Raw genomic sequence first — 15,903 nt, 5'->3', positions numbered from 1 at the left:
AAGTTTTCCCTGGCAATATCGAACTGGCGAATTTTCTTGTCTCGCTATACCACTCACTCGCTGTCGTATACAGTGTCGTACAGTCATGAATATACGACGAAAAGTTAACTACCAGAGATATGGCCGCTGGCACTAGCTGATATTTCGACAACTGCCCTCTTTCAGAAAAAAAGAAAAAAGAAAGCAAACTCCACCATGCCGCCATTCCCCAAGAAATATCTTACTATAAGCTGAATGACCAGAGCCAAACCGTATAGTTACACAAACACGTAATATTGCTTTCACGTTAGTCCACGTGAGGTTTAAGCCACCATACAATACGTTTCAGTAGTTCTCATACGAATTTTATATGCAGTGACTATATTCTCGTTCTTTTTTTTGTTTTTTTTCGTCTACGGTCGAGATAATTAGGTCCAAGTACAGTGCAGCAGGTGATGAAAACACATTGCTGCAACTCGCCACCCATCTGTGCCTTCTACTTTCTATGCGAATAGCGTTTGATCCCTTTACCTTAGAGGCCTACGTTAATTATTCTATTTCCTTTATTTCTGAGTATTTTCGGCACTGTATAAATTTGTTATGGAAATAAAACGTACTCTACCACACATACACGCACTGAGAAAGTACTTCGATTGTCCCTTAACTCGGCGATACACATTTCCCGAGTAATTAATGTATATAAAATAGAAAATAGCTTTCAGGACGACACGTGACTAATGTGGAATAGGAGAGGAGCACGTACGACGCCTCGCCTGTGAGCGACAAATAAGCAAGAACAACTGTTTCTGCGTGTATCTTCATGTCACAGAGAGTTCCCCCCACGCAGATTATATTTGATTCGTCTTTCTTAAACCACCTGAACCGCCTGTGCCATGCTTTCGATGTTGGTGGCCGACTGTTTATGCAATTGCAAATGATTTCTTGGAAGGAACGGAAAAGGTATACTATATCTCGAGCCGGTAGGTATAATCCTCGTTGTTCATGGGTGCGCGGCTGGGTCACGATGTAATGGAAGGGTGCACGCACTCTGTGGTCTATCGGAACCTTAGGCACAGCTGTACGGCTCCACATAGCAGCTGCCATGTGCGATGCCGATAAAGATAGCCTTGACAATGATTTCATGCGTTCAGCTCACACGTTACTCGTTCAGGACAAAAAAGCAACAATAAGGATGAGGACATCTGCAGGAGGCAGCAAGCACGGCACGCGCGCATTCTCGCCTTTCTTTCGCGGGGTCCTGCAGGGAAGACGTGCTACAAAACAAGACAACAAGCCGCCGAGGTATATTTTAATGGTAGCAGGACATCACAGAGCGGTACAGAGCGACTGACGGGTTTCCTGATGCAAATGATAGAAACTATAATACGGACATTAGAGATTTGACGGACAAACTTTATTTTTTCGGGTATAGAAGCCCGGTTTCAGGGCACAAGTTAGTTTAGCTTAAGTGGTGAGCCGTAAACAAATCATTGTTAATCGTTGCGTCAGAAAACGAAAAAAGAAAATACAAACAAAACAGAACAGAGAGAAACAACGGAAAAGCAAAACGCCGGTACAATGGTTGGCCCCTTGTAACTGCAAGTGCATAACAAGGCCTATACCCATGTAACTTCGGCGGACCGCGTGCGTAACCTCGACAGCAGGCTTTGAGGTACAGATGAAAACATTAAGAGGAAAAGCAGAAGGACCTGGCAATCACAATATTTTTAAACAAGTATTTCTCGACAGCGTGCTTATTTGATTTAAGTACAGTATAACATTGAGCCGATAGAAAATGTAATTACTCTCGTCGACAGCCTGTTTAAACTTCACAGGCTGGCGATCTGGCCCCGGCCATATTTGTTGTAGCACATATTCGAGGCCAATTTGTTTAACATTGGAAGAGGATTTGCGGGAAGTGTTTCTAAATCAAACAAAAACATTCTTATGGCAGAATTGTGGCGCACGCTTAGAAATCTTGCCACCGTTAATTCTCACCTATCGTCTTTGCCATCATAGTTTAGTGACACTTACCTAAGCCATGTCGCAAGCATGTAGTGAAGGTGACAATTGCTTGGGACGAGTGCACTTCACGAAAATGACACTAAATTAGCCCGTGTCACGGGAGTGTTATAAACAAGAAATGGCCGAGGGGCTCGTTTTCTATCGTCGGTGACGGCGGTTATGGCATAAAAGAAACAATCTAAAAAGACCACAAAGTATACGGGCAAGCTTGATGCTCGCAAGAATACTCAAACTCGAGCAAATTCCTAGCCTGTAATACATTTCCTCTACCCATAATTCCGCTACAGAGGAGAAATGTCGAGACAGCCTCGCTGCCGAAGTCGGTGCCCATCACAGCCGAGGCACAGTGCGAATTCGACTGAATACGCCGTTTGGGAGTCAATTCGAAACGGATTGCATATATATTCTGCGCTGTCGGACAGTCATGTCAACTACGGGAACAGCAAAATCTCACGGTGTCGTGCATGACTCTCCGAACACTTGCTTTGGTGTATTTTCTACAAACTTGGAACACCCTTGTTATTATGAAGTTTAACATTATCATAGTGCTAACTACGTAATGACAGGTGTTCTATGATCCAGTGAACGGAAAACGACACGGATACGAGAGCTGAGGTTGATGGCGTTTCTCATTGTCTGTTCTCTACCAGTCTCTCATAGTCGGCGGCAAATCTGTAGATGTGCGCGGGCGACGACACGGGTGCGCTGTGTGTCCAGTAAGGAAAATTCGCCCATCCTACAGACATAAGGGAGAACGCCAAATATTCACGTATACAATGTTCCCGGCAGGCACTCACTGCCCGTCGTGGTGCACAGTCTACCGTAATTCCAAAGTTTAAAAAAATCATCGGCAACGACTAGATGTAAATTTTAACTTCAACCAGTACAAGGACTGAAAATAGTGTGGGGGCATATTATACGAGTACAGTATAATATTACAAATAAGGTGTGTAGTCCTCGCCGCTAGAACATCCCAAAAGCGATGATACGAATGATTGACAAACGAGTAACTTGTGCAGAATAATGAAAGAGTGGGAGTAAAAGTCGCGGCACGACATCCGTTCAAACTTTCAGCAGTTCTGATATGTACTACACAACTAAAACTGTTTAGTGTTGACTCTCTAGTTTTCGATTACCCGTATACGCGCAATGGAAAAGTCATTGCAGCAACTTCAGATACTAGAGAGTTTTAGTTGTTGCGTCCTTAATCGCCTTGCGTACGCAAGGAAGTAACGTCTTCACTTTACCCACGCGTTACACGCAAAGCCGCGTTCGGGGCATGCGCAGTATTCACCCACTATTAGAATGGCGTAGATGTAGGCTAGGTGGTGGATATACTCATGCTAGGCAAGCCTGAGCGATGGGCCTGCCTGAGCCTTCATGTTGAGTTGTTTACGTGTCTTGCCCACCGATCAGGCTTGCCTATCATGGAGTTCACCCACTATTCCCTTGCCTATGTAGCGTACTAAAACTCACTATACTGTTGTGACCAAACTGTTGTGGGATCAAACGTCCCACATCTCTTTGGCCTATACCACCTTCCAGAAGTACACTCTTAAAAATGAGTTTCACCACATAGCACGCTCATAACCAGGAGCGTGCTATGTGGTGAAACTCATTCTTAAGAGTGTACTTATTCGACATCTATGACTGTAATCACAACGCTCCGTGTGTCTTGGCAATATTTCGTGCCCTGCTTTGGTGGCAGGGGTATTGAGGAGAGTCTCGTGATGTGACTGCTTGTGATCTATTGTAGTTGTAAAAAAATGCAGTTGGTTACACAATGCATATTGACATTAAATTACAGCTGTTTCTGCTACCTATATTAAATTAGAGGCTCCCCTGATCGCGAATATGCATATTGGGACACATGACTGAAGACAAAAGCAACGTATTCTCGAGTCTGGAGAACAACAGCGCTTTCGACTGAACCTCCCTTACTGTGGCTCGATTCTGCACAAGATTGGCAAAGCGGCCACCCCAAATGCTGTGTGTGTGTGTGGAGCTGTGGAGCACATCCTGCGTTCTGCGGTAGCGCTGCACGACTGGTCGTGCAGCGCTTTCAGCGTCGTCGAAATTCTAGGGCTGTGGCACCCACAATTCAAGCAACGCGCGTTTAGTTTCGTGCTCTATAGTCCAATGCTTCCAGGACACTGAGACGGACACCGGGTTCTATAGCTTAGGGACCTCAGGGAAAAAAAGTGTTACTCATCACGTCGCATTATATTTTCACTTTCTCACTTTTTATTTTTGCACACTTGTGCGACAGTATACTTCACTCCTTCGTTACCCTTTCTTTTTACTTGTTCACATTGTAATTATTCTTAATTTTTCTTACAGCCCCATGCCCTGAGCACTCAGCTTTTAGTGTCATGGAGTAGACGGATCCACATTTGCGCAAACATCTTTTTCTTTTCTTTTTTTTTCTTCTTTTTTTCACATATCTAATTAATCGGAGAACACATAAGACACATAAAAGCCGTAGAATGACTCACGAACACTCCTGAGAGGAAGCGAGCAGCTTTACAAGGCAAAGAAGAGACACAAATAGACAACACCTCCCGCCGGCGCCTGGTCATCCACTTTGTCACCGTTATGGTCATCGGCCCAATCTTCGCGAGGGCCGCGATGCTGCCCACTGAGGGTAGGCCACTTACGACCAAGCACCGTTACCGCCACCACCAGTACCAAGAAAATATACTACTACGATAAAGTCATTGAGGAAACACAAAGGTGACTATTCTCTTCAGGGACACAGTCATATGCAGTAGTCACTCACGTGAACGACAAGGAGCAACTAAAGAAACTGCAGCTGGACAGATGCAGCAGATACCCAAATTTGATAGACAGAAGCCATTACGGAGTGAATAGAGAAAACAAATACACAGATTATATATTTTTTTACATAAAAAGGGGTAGTACACATTGAAGGGATAATGTAACGGCGGTACTGCTTAACGTTTACGGACGTACTTCTTCCATAATTTTGTACAGCAATCACAGTTTACTCTACTCAGCACAGTACTCTCAGTACTGAAAGCCATCATTTCCACTTTGTGCTTTCTGCGCACGCACGCACGCTCGCACGCGCACTCACACACACACACGAACAAGTAAACCAGCTCAGTTGGTGCTCCTCGATGTACCGGTGATATCTCCACTTATACATCTCCGAGTGGTACTTGTGTAGCATACCTGTAAGTGCCATTTCGTTATTTTCGACAGGCCGGGACTGTTGTGAATGCGTCGTCACACGAATATGTCATTCAAGCGTGTTCCAACCATCATTCCGCCTGAACGTCTGCATTATACCCCTGCCCTGTCACACGGGGAAACTGAATGTCATTCTCAACGAACGACATTCGTATGAATGTCATTCGTAAAGGCTAGGCGTAGCTACACGGCAAAGATAAATGACATTCCGTGCTGATGATAATGGCGATTCGTGAAATAGTCGAACAGCTTCATACGACTGTGCATGCACTCAGTATCTATATACTTTTGCGTGCTTCTGAAAACTGCGTTCAACATCGCGCCTTCGAACCTGCGCTTTGCTTTGAGCCCGTGCTTTGCATGTCGCACAAGGCCGAAGCCAAGTCGAGTACGCATCTGGACGGAGGAGGTCACCAAACGATAGAGATGGCTGATCGCGCCGAGAACGATTTTGCGGCCAGCGATGAACAATGCCACGCGCAACAGCTGATCTGTCTTTTGATCTGTCCACTGGGTCCGTTCTTTTTCCCCACGCGCAACAGCTGATACAGCTGGAACTGCAGTGGCTGTATGCGAAACTCCTGCCGTGATGTCAGCCATAGCGCTGAGCACGGCGTCCGTGTTGACAGCGGACGAAAGTAGTTGGGTAGTATCGTGTCAACGTTACTTTACATCTGCTTTCCTCATCTTATATGTCACAATTTTTACAAAAATTACTGACTGTAAATTTTTCGGTCGCATTTCTGTCGTTCTGAATGCTTGACGTTGTTGTTTCTCACTGCCTCTCTGCCGTCCAGGGTATGCAGTTCGTGCGATGGGGAAGAGTGAATGAGTTCCTCGAACACATTCGCTGAGCGAATGTCAGTCGCGTGCAATGTCATTCTGCGTACCCGTGTAGCACTGAACAAATGACATTCTTACGTTCATTAATGCCGTTCGTTGGGAATGACATTCAGTTTCCCCGTGTGACAGGGGTATTAGTCTGAAAGGTGCTGGGCATGTGCACCACCAGGGGCCTGTCTTGCACGGACTGGTGGAACCCTTACAACAACGTGGTAGAAGAGGAAGAAGAGGAAGAAGCATAGTGTTCGAACGTGTGTTCTCTTGGCTCTTGATCTTTGGATACATTTTCGTGGTCGCCCCGGACGTTGTCGTCATCTGAGTGACGCCTTCTACCGGGGCAGCAATGTCAGATCGCACGCCGTCGAAAGACTGGGCTTTTAACGTGTCTGTCCCTGCTGGGACGTCTGTAGATGACATCGTCGATGCAAGTGAGGCGGTCGCCGGAGAAGCCACCGTTTTCAGCGTACAACACCTGGGAGAAACGTCCTTCCAGGTGGTAGTCTACTCAGCTAGCGCCATGAAGAAGGTTCATGCGGCTGGCAGTATTAAGGTTGGGAATGAAAGTGTAGAAATCGTCCCCGTGGGTCCCAGAGTCGTCAACGTCATCTGTCGATATCTTCCAGTTTTCATCCCAAATGAATGTCTTCGTAGTGCCCTTCATTCACATGGCAAGGTCCTGGATATTTCTTATTGTCGGTACAAGGGTAGGCCAACAGTGAGGAATGGGGACAGAGTGGTGAAAATCGAGATGTCCGTGAACAACCCGGTTCCTAATTTTCTTCGTGTACTTGGCCATCGCGTAACCTTTGATTACGTTGGCATGAAGAAAGTCTGTCGACGTTGCAAAAAAGAGGGTCATTTTAAGGCTGCTTGCCGCGAAGAATTCTGCGACAGGTGTAGCTCGTTCGGTCACCCAACGTTGTCCTGTCAGCGACCCTGTCAAAGGTGTGGAGCCAACCATGCTACCGCTGACTGCACAGAGAGGCGACCGTATTCTGAAGTATTGGTAACGCCAGCGGTTGCTTTTCCGCCGCTACACGATGCCCCCGCCGATCCCCGGAAGCAGGAGGCTGAAGATTTGCCCGGTGAAGCACAAGGGGTGCTGAGAGAAACTCAAATAGCTCATCTGCCATCCAGCGCAGTACAAAAGGTGTCGCCGTGTGCGGAGAGGAATGATTCAATGGAAGTTTCATCTGAAGACTCCAACACGGTTTGCTACGAATCAGAGGATGCATCGCTGGATCAGAAAATGGATTCCGAGGGTGAGCCTCCCTTGACTTCTGGCCCTCCAGTTGACAACGTACCTGCCGACGAGAACTTCGTGTCTCCTCCGCCATGCGCTGGTCCGCCAGCTGCTGCATCCTCAACGAATGGGTCACCTGTGGATACTGTTCAGATGGACTGTAGTCGGCCAGATTCCAAGAGAATAATGCGCTCAACGAGTAGCCCCAAGGAAGTGAAAAAGAAGAAGCGAGTTGACAGCGACCACGTAATGGAGCTTAGCACGGACTCCGGATCTTCCCAGGAATGATGATGAGCCTTTTATTCTTCATGCGACTAAGCCTTCTCACTCTGAATGCCCAGGGATTTAAATGCCCGGATAAGCAGCGTGAGATACTGCACCTTGCTCGGGTGTCCTCTTGTGACCTATTGCTCCTCCAGGAAACGAACTTTAGTTCGCCCAAAGACGTATGTGATTTTCGTAGGCGGTTTCCTGTTAACTGTTTCTTCTCGTTGGGGTCTGCGCGGTCGGAGGGAGTCGGTGTAGTTGTCTTCCGACCGTCGCTGCTTCGTGATTGTATTTGTTGTTATGACGCTGCGGGCCGCGTAGTGTGTCTTGATATTTACATTGCAAACTGTAAAGTTCGTGTTCTTAACGTGTACGGGCCCGCACGTCCCGGGTTATCTAACGCTTTTTTTCAAAACTTGCATTCGTTCATGCTTGAACCGCATCCACTTATATTAATAGGGGATTTTAACTGTGTTTTAGATTCTCGCAGGGATGTATCTGGTCCAGGTTTCGGCCGGCCTACGTGGAACGCGCGTGAACTGAGGCGAATAGTGCAGCAGTATTCCTTAACTGACGCCTGGGTCCATTTGTATGGCAACCAGTTCAATTACACTTGGTCCCGTGGGAACTCGTTTAGTCGTCTGGACAGAGCATACGTGCCTAATGAATACGCTGACTGCATTGTTCAATGCCGAACGTCACCATTTCCTGTCTCAGTGGGATATATTTCAGATCATGTACCTTTTTTCGTCGCGCTGGATCTCTCGACTTTGGAAACTCGAGGGCCCGGCTGGTGGAGGCTAGATAGCGCAATATTACACGATCCCGAAGTTACTTCTGAAGTAGAGGTGGCAATCCGTGACTCTTTGCGTGAGACAGACTTCGACCCGGTCGTCTGGGACACCCTTAAGCGGCACTGGTCAGAGCTTTTGATCGCAGCTGGTAGACGCAGGAAGGCTGCTCTCACTGAACATTTAAATGAACTTCGTCGTCGAATGCTCATAGTGAAACGTGGAGGGCCCCTTACGTTGTTCATGCAAGAGTATCTGGACATCCTGAAAGAGCGCTATTACCGAGCTTTGCGCTTTTCGTCCCGGACTGCGGCAGTTATGTTCAACCGCAACCGTCCTATCTTGGACCCCGACGTGTTGCGCTACATGCGTAACTCCGACATTAGGCAACCTCGACAGAGTCATGTCGAACAAGTACGCTTGGCGGATGGGTCTGTCTCCTCTGCCCCATCAGACATCGTTCAAGTATTTCGCACTTTCTTTGCACAATTGTTCTCTTCTGAAAGCCAAGAAAGCGAGGTTAGCGAAGAGATGTTACGTTTCCTGGCTTCGTTGCCCGAACTGCCAGATGATTTGGGATCGGCGTTGTGTTGTTCTGTGACCTTATCAGAAGTTAAAGCCGTCCTTGCTGAACAAAAAGTCTCTTCTGCTCCGGGCCCAGACGGGCTGCCTATGCCGTTCTACAAATGCTTTTGGACAGCCCTGGGTCCGTCTATGGTCGCGTTGTTCACTAGATTTCTACAAGAGCACCGTCTTCCGCCTTCTTTCAAGCATGGTCGCATTGTCCTTATACCGAAGGGTGGCGATAGCAACTCGCCACAGTCCTGGCGTCCTATTACGTTGCTGAATAGTGATTACAAGATCCTTGCTTCACTTATCGCAACACGTTTGAGGAATGCACTTCCCTACCTCGTCTCTCCATTTCAAACCTGCTCAGTTTTGGGCAGAACTATCTTCTCGTCCTTGCTATTGACACGAGATACCATTGAATATGCCCACAGCTTTCACCAGCCTGGTTCAGTTGTCTCGTTTGATCAGGCCAAGGCCTTTGATCGCGTGGAGCATTTTTATCTTTTTGGTGTTCTGCGTATGTTTGGCTTTCCCGTAGCCTTCATCTCGCTGCTTCGGTCGTTGTACTCAGGCTTGACAAGCGACCTCGTCGTTAACAGCAACATAGCGCAGCCGTTTCCAATAACACGTGGGGTTCGTCAGGGGTGCCCGTTATCCCCAATGCTGTTCGTGTTGTGCATAGACCCGCTGTTACGTAGGCTTGCTGCTTGCCCTCGTATTCGTGGGTTTCCGCTCCCCTGCGGCGGTTCGGTGGTGGTATCTGCGTATGCAGATGACATTACCCTCTTTCACAGGGACAGTGAAAGCCTGTGCGAAGCACTTCAGATTTTTGGCGAGTATTCGCGTGTTTCCGGTGCTCGGCTTAACAATACAAAAAGTAAGGCATTACCAGTTGCTGGTTTTAGTGGCAACTTCTTAGGCGGTATAGAACAGTGCTTATCCCTTCGAATCCTGGGGGTAGTGTTTGACCAACGGGGCGTGGCACGAGAAAACTGGGATTCCCTGCTTCAGGACGTTGAGCGCAAGGTTTCGATAGCCAGTAGGTTTGACCTACCTTTTCAGGAGCGTGCGTATCTAATCAAGAATGTGCTATGTAGTAAGCTGTGGTTCGTTTCCCGGGTTGCTATACCGCCCCGTGCTGTATGCACTAGGGTTTCTTCGGTGATATTCTCCTTCTTTTGGGGAGGAAGAACAGCTCTTGTTAGACGCGCGGTCCTACAACAGCCGCGATCCCAGGGAGGCTGGAGCCTCCCGTGCATTTCTACTTTTTGTACACTGCTTGCCCTTCGGGCTGTCCTTCGTGTTCTTGACGATACTGAGCATTCAGCGCGTGCGTTTGCGTTGTACTGGATGGGCCACTTTCGCAGAGCATTAGTTCCTCGCGGACTAGGGAATAGGTACCCTGAAGCCACTTCCCCGTCCCTGTTTTATCGACGTATCGCAGAGCGTTTTTGCGACATACAGGCTCAGGACCCTCAGGTCGATCCTCGATCGGTCCCTGCATCACGTATCTGCGAACTGCTATGTCTCTTGGATGAACCCCGGTCGGATAACTTGAGAAACCTGGGTCTATCGTGGGGTGATATCCGGCCCGACAATTTCCCACGCGAAGTCTGTGACTTTTTGTGGAAGGCGGCCTGGGGAGTTCTACCTACGCGTGATCGCTTAAACCGGTGGGGTGTTACCAATACCTCCCTTTGTCCGAATTGTCCCAACATTGAATCAGTGTCTCACGTGTTAGACGACTGCGTTGTAGCAAGGACGTTTTGGACTCTCGTTTGCCGGGTTTTCCCGTTCCGCTACCGTTTAGGGCACCGGATCAGGGACAGGTTTGTTCTTCTGCTCGTTGCAGTGGCAAGGTACGTCTTGTGGAAGAACAGATGCAGAGCAGTAGCTCAAAGCAGGCGCCTTCGCGTTCAGTACCCTCTCCTCATGTTGCTCCACAAGCAGGTAGTCATTTTCTTGGAGACCCAGTTTGTTACACTTGGAGAGACAGAGTTCCTCCGAAGATGGTCGACACGGTACATTAGTGTCCGCCGCGGCCGTGTCTCCTTGAATTGCCACTGGCTCCCTTAGTGGCGTTCTTTTGTGGGATTCTTTGGGAATATTACACTTGTTTTAGCTTGTCTTAGAGTGTGACTTCTCTTGTGTAAGCATTTTGTGTAATTAGTTTGTGCTACATTATATTGGAACTGTGTTGAACTTGTACTACACACGTTTACTTGGTTATATTAAATATCCTAAACAACAACGACAACAGCAGATGCTGACGATGAGATGGGGTGTTTCACCGCGGCGGTACCCTACCCCATTGCACGTGGAACATTATATGAAGTTGATGAAGGAAAGATGAAAACACGAGAACAAATTAAAGCGTCTCGAGCAAGTGGACGACAGGAAGTCCATGAACAGGTGAAGAACAGACGGTGGAGCACAGGACCTTCATAGGGGCCAATGAGTGCATCTAAGTTGAGCGGTCCACCTGATACCGCGCTGTGTAATGCGATAATGTGATACAGCGCATGATAATAAGCCTCCGTGGTCGCTTCCATTACAATCGATCTCACTGTCAATTCCTGGTCTTAACGTCAAAAGAAACCAAGTGCCTACATCAGTTCTCAAACAGCTAGCAGCGGATATGATGCATAGTCGATATACTGACCATACTGCAGTTTTCACAGACGGATACACCAGTCATGAATGTTCATCGTCTGTGTGTTATCCCAACGGACGATGTGTCGCATGGATACCGTCTCTCGCACAGCACATCATCAACGTCGTCTGATGGGGATACGTGGATCGTTCGCCCCAGTCGTCACTGATATACTTTATCAAGTTCAGCGTCTAAGCGGTCACGGTCATCATATATCCCTACAGTGGGTCCCGAGGCACTCTGGCTTGAGCGGAAACGAAGAGGCCGACAGAGCGGCAACGGCTGCCCAACAATCTCGGACGGTTGTACCAATAGTGCTGTCAAGAGGAGACAGGAGATCACTTCTGATTGAGCTCGTCCAGCCACTAGCTCCCTTGCAGTGGAGTCAGGACATCACTGACAGGTCTCTCATGTATATTCGGTGGAGCCAACTTTGTCTTTCTCAGTTCCAGACCATTTACCACACTGTTTTACGTCCCTCCTGCACAGGCTTCGTCTCAATGTAGCCTTCACTCCCCAATTGAAGTACCGGATCGGATACTGTGACAGCAGCCTATGCTCCAAATGTGGCGTTGTAGCGAACATTGAGCACGTCGTAACAGAATGTGAGCTCTACGAAACGAAGAGGCGGCAACTCTGTGCTCAGTTTAGTTCTGCTAGCCAACAGACTTTCAACCTGGCTGCAATTCTTGGCCCATGTCAAAGCCACGTGCAACACCGTCGATGCCTTCTGATGTTCTTGGAGTTCCTCTTGTCTACCGCTGCGCTCCAGACGCTGTAGAATCATACTCTGTATCTCAATGACCATTGGTTCTTCTTTCATGTGTGTGTGTGTGTGTTTCACGTTCCTTTTTGCGGCGTAGCGCAGTCAGTGGAGGACAGCTCAATTGTTGTACTTGCACATAACTTTAACTTCAGTCTCATATCTCACATCTAATGTTTCGTGTGTAATAGGGTAGTGTACTGCTCTCCAGTAGTTAATCACTCCAAGTCATAGTCACGATTTATTTGTTGTTGTTGTTTGTCATTACTTTGTTCGGAATATCTCTTTTGAGTTCGAGAGTCACGTATAACCGTTCTCGACAGCGTCAGGGGTGACATCTTCAATTTTTTTCATTTTTTTTATTAAGCTAATGAGACATATTGCCTATTCACCCATTTGCATGCTTTAGCCAAAGTAAATACACACAATAATGCCCGGTGTAAGCCTTGGGCTTGCGTTGAAGGACTACATCGATACATTGGGAAGACGACTGCTCGCCAACCGACTTTCCGTCCATCCTGACCTCTCTGCGACACTTCGCTGACCAAGTATACTAAAGGCCAGTACCATCTAGTAGTTCGCCGATCAATTTTAATGCTGGCTCGTTCGGGAGCCTACGAATGTAAGCACGCCTGCACAACACTGTACGATTTCCATCGGATTCGAAACTTTCTGTCTGACCACATGTCTCGTGTTTATTCTCAAGTGTATGCTTGTGTATGTGTGCATATATAAATGTGTATGCTTTGTAACATCCAGTGAGTGAGCAACTCCACTTTAGCCAGGCTGAATCGTTCAGTATTGCCAGATGGAGTTAGATGGAAACGGGCTCAAGAGCGACCTGTTCAGCATCCTCCACAACACGGTTTCCTATGGAACCAGCAAAACGTAGAGAACGTTTGGTATGAGGGGGTTCATGATAGCAATCAAGCATGATTTTTATGGAAACAGTGAAACCATAGCAAAGATCGAAATAGCTTTCGAGGATAAACAATGGCGTGTGTAAACCACGCTTCTTCATGTGTTCACCCCTTGAATATTTCGCGACATTTCCAAATGTTGTAAAACTCATACCGACGCTGTTTTCTTTCTGTTTCACCTGCGTCATTTAAATGGCTGTCTCTCTTTACAGGTAAGCCAAACATGCTTATAGAGCGAGTGTATTCTTGAACTACACATATCTGTGATGATTGTCCCTTACCATTACCATCATGACATAGGCGCGTGTATTTCATCTAGGAGGTGGTGGTGCGAGTGAAAGAGCTCGCCGTTGTCGCCTTCACAAAGGTGGGCAACGTCACGACTAACACCCTGGGGGAATGTGCGTCCTGGGCGGACATCTAAGGGAACTGTGCCGACATATGTCTCACGGCCGTCTGATCAAAACCCAGGAAAAACCCCTGACAGCGCAGACGGCACCGGGATTCTAACCTGGGTACCTTCCAGTCTCGACGTGACATGGCATTTCATCTAAAAAAAGTCAGGTAGCGGTACAACAGACAGTAACAGTAAAGCGTGAGCAAACAGAGTGGAACAAAAAAACGAGTCTTCCACAACCCTTACACGCAACGCAACAACAACAGCAGCTCTTGTAATGAACAACCTGCAGTGCCAATGCCGCCACCTGCTTTCTCGTGAGCCTAAACTCTCAAACACGGAAGCCTCGCGCGACATTGGCAGGGCATACCATATAATCAATGTCACTCGGCATGTTCCTATGTTCGTGCACAGCAACACCGTCAACGCCTTTAAATCCATGGCCCACGCCGTTTCTTTCCTTATTATTTTTTCTAGGAGCAACTTGCAAACCGGCCATGTACCTCCAATTGGATTTTAACGAGCACTCAGTGCAGTGACGGCTTCTCCCGACTCTGATCTGTCCCGGACGTAATGTCTCAATCGTGCCGTCAAGTGCGCCACTTCATCCAATTTCGAACAATGTCGCATGCCAACGAATGATCCGTAGGTGGAATAAACACCACTGTCACGCAAATCCAAGATAAAGGGCAGTACAACAGTTTGGAAAGAAACGACTATTTGCGAAAGCTGGATGGGTGTACGGGCAGTTCAGAACCTGATTGCATTTTACGATAACTGTAGCGAAGCGGTGGGCGGCTTCGCGCTTGCTTCTTTTTTCTTGTTTTTTTTTTTTTTTTAAGTTATTCGGTCCCACAACGCCGACAATCGCAGCGGGCATCCATCAAGTGTATGCTCGTTTTGCGAGCGCCGAAGGACATGCGGCCACCACCACATATCAGGGGATTCCCCTTCGGGGTCTAACGGTCGACCTCGGTGTATCCGTGCACAGGAAAAGCGACCTGCTGGCTCTCTTCGCGCCCAACTCTTTCTTTTTTCCTGTCAAGGCTAGTATACTGTGGCGTGTGTTGAAATCGAAGCCAGAAAATTGTCGGACACAGTTATCACTATAGCGTACAGGTAATGATCCATCGAGTGTGTCATTAGATGCATAGAGCTCGCACAGACTGGGAGGAGAATATGGAAGGCTGTCGGTCTACTACAAAGAAACAAAGCGACAAGGTAGAAAGTGGCTTCCCATCCGTCAATTGTAATATGCGTGTGTGTGCTGAGGATAGTTGTGCACAGGACATAGGGGAAGCAAAGGCTGAATGCGGACTATGCGACTATTTGTTTGAGGGAAGACGTCGGCGTCGGTGTCTGCACGCGTAGCGCGGTCACAGACCATACAGCAGGACAGCATGGCATTATGCGGTAGTCAGCCTGTCCCGAACGACACTTCTTTTGCTGATATATATTCAACGTGTCTCTTCAGCATGAAAACGCGAATGCAATGCAGGTTCTCCTCTTTCTACGTTGCAGTAATGTCGAAGTGGTTATTAAGAAACAACTTTCGACACAAACAGATAGTGTGTGTTGCCTGAAATATTCCACACTTCAGGACATTAGGATCCAAGTACTCCAGCAGCACTAAATGTACTTTAGGTTTAGAGAAGTTCTGAGTACTCAAAGCCGATACTACAGGAAACATAGGACTTCCAGCACTCTTTATGCAACAAGAAGGAGCAAACAAGTGACTTCGTGTAAGAATGCTGTGGGTGATACCACCTTGAGTTTGAGGCAGAAACTGACTGGAACACAAATCAACAGACACATATGATACACGAGAACTGGAGAGGACCAATCGAGTTCTTCTGTCTGTGTCTGTTGCCTCGTGTCTAAGCGCGATGTTACCTTAGGCTGCTTATGCGCAAGCGCATAAACAGCTTCACTACGGCATCTGTAACTGCACAGGTGCTGTATTGGCTAAACAATTGTAATCGAAATTCGCTACGGTGCTTGGACTTTCCCCAGAACTTTCATTGTGATTTGTTCGTTCTGTTCTACACTTCGTCTTCTTCCGTCACCCAACAGTACCGCTCTTGCCTATCGGCAAGAGAGAACATTTCGTCGCCCCAACACACACATGGCGACTCTACATTACAGTGGAAAGTAATTTGGAATTTGCCAGGAAAACAGGTCGCCGACCATTGTCATACACACGTGACGTTATTGATTTGATCAAGCCGTGCCACCCCGC

At 47.6% G+C, this 15,903-nt stretch overlaps 1 protein-coding gene and 1 long non-coding RNA gene across 3 annotated transcripts in view; one reads left to right on the top strand and one right to left on the bottom strand.

Moving 5' to 3' along the window:
* Positions 1-15,903, top strand: part of LOC135385941 (uncharacterized) — a 206,655-nt gene that overhangs the window by 139,081 nt on the left and 51,671 nt on the right. The window lies entirely within an intron of this gene.
* LOC135385937 (retroviral integration site protein Fli-1 homolog) overlaps positions 1-15,903 on the bottom strand; it is a 55,487-nt gene that overhangs the window by 35,179 nt on the left and 4,405 nt on the right. The window contains exon 1 of one of the 2 annotated variants that reach the window (XM_064615570.1): positions 5,200-5,230. The exons of the other annotated variant lie outside the window; for it this stretch is intronic. The gene's annotated coding sequence lies outside the window, so the exon portion shown is untranslated. Of the gene's footprint in view, positions 1-5,199; positions 5,231-15,903 lie in introns of those variants that run through there. 2 annotated transcript variants of the gene reach the window in all.

This window comes from Ornithodoros turicata, chromosome 2 (genome assembly GCF_037126465.1).
Source record: "Ornithodoros turicata isolate Travis chromosome 2, ASM3712646v1, whole genome shotgun sequence".
Taxonomy (NCBI): Eukaryota; Metazoa; Arthropoda; class Arachnida; order Ixodida; family Argasidae; genus Ornithodoros; species Ornithodoros turicata.
Note: the sequence above shows the minus strand (reverse complement) of the source record. Positions and strands in the feature narration are given on the sequence as shown.